This window comes from Pteropus alecto, unplaced genomic scaffold, assembly GCF_000325575.1.
Source record: "Pteropus alecto unplaced genomic scaffold, ASM32557v1 scaffold131, whole genome shotgun sequence".
Lineage (NCBI taxonomy): Eukaryota > Metazoa > Chordata > Mammalia > Chiroptera > Pteropodidae > Pteropus > Pteropus alecto.
The window spans coordinates 18,737,490-18,740,816 of NW_006434709.1; the positions used below are offsets into that span (position 1 = coordinate 18,737,490).

The window sequence follows — 3,327 nt, forward strand, 5'->3', positions numbered from 1 at the left end:
TTATGATTCAGCAAGCAATCCACAGATGCTGTGCTTATAGTTGCCTCAAAAGGCCACACCAGAAACCAAGGCCAGCTGATTCCAGTGTGAATCTAGGCACTGCTGAGCAAGGAGCACCTGATTCGCTGAGGATATACCTGGATGTGGCTTGGGTGAGGGCCCGGATTGGGGAGACAGGGTTTCAGAAAATCCTCTGGGCAGAGCAACCTCAGTTATCCAGTTTGATGACTTCACGGCTGTGGTGGGGCTGTGCCCACACACTGGGAGGAGGGAGAGCTCAACACGAAACAATGGATACCACCGGCACTTCTGGACAGAGCAAGTCTCACCTCAGTCCTCACTCTAACATGCCTCCCTGTAAGTCCCTGGTACCCTTGCGTGCAGCCAAATCAGCACTGGTGCTCAGAGGGAGCAGGTCTGTCACTGCAAAAATCAGCTCACGGACGAGGCCCCTTTCAGAGGCTTCTGCTGCTGCCGCTGCCTCTGTCTCACTCAGCCATTCCAGACTGGGCAGCCCCACGTCCTCACCCCATCCTACTTTCTGCCATTGTAGGGTGATTTCCTGGATTTCTCCCTAGTTGTATGGCTTGTTCATCTAGATCCCAGGCGATTTTTCCTTGCTGCTACTCCTTGTTTCCTTTACAGTTTTGATTTGGTTGCCAGAGGGATGAACAGAACCTCTATCATCTACACCATTTTTTTTCCTCCCTCACATTGTGTCATGTTTTAATTGTCAGTCATTGTTTTTATTCTTGGTGGTACATAAAATAGTAGTGGACTTTGCAATTTATGGCCTCTCAGATTAAGTGAAAAGTAGATATTATAAAGCAACAATAATTAAAACATTGTATTACTGGAGCACAAGAGATTCATTCATTCATTCATTTAGTCAACAAGTATTTATGGAGTACTTAGTATATGCCAAGCATCCTTCTAGATGCAGAAGAGTGTCAGTAAAAGAAAATAAGTCCCTGTCCTATTGGGAACTTCCACGCTAGCAACAGTAGATAGATAATAAATAAATATATAAACAAACATATAACATTTCGGGGTTGGTAAGTATAGGGTGAGGAGAGAAGGTGAGGGAAGGGGAGTGGGGGGATTCTATTTCATATAGAGTTGCCAAGGAAGATCTTCCCAAAAGGTGGCATTTGAGTAGAGACCTGGAGAAGACAAGAAAAGAGCCATGCATGTAGCTGAGGGAAAAGGATTGTAAGAAGAAGAAATTGCATGTGCTAAGGCCCTGAGGCAGGAGTCCTCTTGGCATATAAAGGAGACCAGTATGGCTGGAGATCAGCAAGGGAAAAGGTGCACGGAAGAGGATAAAGGTCTGAGAGGTAGCTGGCGTCCAGGTCAGGTAGGCCTTGGGGACTTCTGCGGGACTTTGAGAGCCACTTGAGGGTTTGAGCAAAGGAGGACACGATCTGACTTAAATGTTAACAAGATCCCTCTGGCTGCTGAAGGGAGTGAAACTGAGGCTGCTACGGAAAGATCAGTTAGGAAGCAACTCCATTATATCCATAACCCAGGTGAGAGATGATGGTGCAGCGGTGGAGGTGGCGGGGGCTGGTTGGATTCTGGATCTATTTGAGGGTAGAGCTGACAGGACTTGATAGAGATTGTGGTTGTAGAGAAGAGTCAAGACTTGAAGATTTTCGACTTGAGCTACAGAAAGAATGGAGCTGCTGTTTCCTGAGTGGGGAACGTTGTGGGAGAAGCAGATTCTGGGGAAGATTAGGAGTTTGGGTTTAGAAATGTTAAGTTGGAATACAGATTAAGCCTCCAAGTAGAGACTGCAAACCGAGGTTTAGAAATAACTTCACCTAGAGTCATTGACCCCTCTTGGGGTCCCCAACGGCTTCATACTGATTTCCTTTTCTGTCAGGGTACTCCATTCTTGGGGCCCCAGGTGACTCTGTCCCCAGGCCTTAGCTGATTGATTGATCAGGAATTTGATACTGGAACCAAAATGGGTCAAACAGAATCTTGAGAGACATGAGACTTGAAATTAAAGCCTGAGACACAAAGGTAAAGAATCGCTGAGGTTGAGACAGGTCAGAGCAGCACTCTGGAGAAAGGGCCACTGACTCCTACTGTTGGGTTGGGGATGTCAACCCTGCGATACGATCCTTCCAGGAAATTCCCCTTTTTTATTGCTAGCAACCAAAAAAAGCCTTAGTTAATAAGCAAGCATCGCAAATGGTAAAGGCGGTATATGAACTTCAGGTTCCAAAGTGCTGTTCTTTTCCACTGTACCACACCACCACTCCTGAGAACTATTTATTCACACTAACATACATACCCATGGCTTTCTATTCTAACAAAGTCCCCCCAACCCCTACCCCCGGTCTAAAATAAACTCTTTTAATTGCACATTTGTGTCTTGGTCCATCTATGGGGTGAGAAATGCCCTCCTCACTCCCAGCTACATGGGTACAATCTGATGTCACTGGATGGAGGTGAGTGCAGGGCCAGCCCAGAAATCTGCTCCAGTCTGCCCCAGTCTGCCCTGGCTGCTTCAGGGTAGGGAGCTTAGGATTGTACTTGCACTGATTTGGGGCCTCGCTGAGGTCCTCTCATGGGGACAGGGCACTTTGAGTGGTGGGACAGTCCAGGAACTGCTTGATCTCATAGGTGCACAGCCCCATCTGCAGGATCAGGGGTGGGCGGGGCAGCACAGGCAGGGTCACGCTGAGCAGCAGCCTGAGCAGGCTCTGAGCTCCCCTCACTGCCTGTGACATGTCCCACGGCCTTAACCCATGGCTATCCTGGCAGAAGTGGACACCATCAGGCCTGGCTGGCCCAACGGGGCAGGGCCCCAGGCAGCGATCGAGGGTGGTGGGTGAGTGGCTGGGTGGGCAGAAGGTGCGCTGGTGCGGCTGGTTGGCTGGCTGGCTGGGCGACAGGCTGTGGCACCCTGGGGCATGGTCGCAGAGGTGGGAATCAGCTGAGCTGAGTCAGAAACAGCGACTGTGGCGGCGGTTCTGTCTCAGGGAAAAATGCCCTAACAAGACTCTTAATGGGATCATTCTAAGTCCAAATCAGTCTGGCCAGCCTGATAGAAAGACCATGTGGGGAGGCTGCACAAGCCCCTGGGATAAAGAGTCCCCGCCATCCCAGGGTCCCAGCTGAGATGTTCCTGCCAACATGCCAGACCGATGAGTCAAGGCAGCTTGACTGTCTCAGCCCCAGCTGCCACCTGACTGTGGTCACCTGAGAGATCCCCAAGCAAGACCAGCAGAGGAACCACCCGGCTAAGCCTGGGTCACCTCATAGAACTCTGAGATATAACAGGATAGCGTTTGTTGTAAGCCACCAGGTTTGGGA

General features: G+C 49.8%; 1 pseudogene; it reads right to left on the minus strand.

Annotated features, from left to right (window-relative positions):
• Window positions 1-2,312: 2,312 nt before the first annotated feature.
• Window positions 2,313-2,926, minus strand: LOC112477922 (annotated as a pseudogene).
• Between the last annotated feature and the right edge of the window lie 401 nt (window positions 2,927-3,327).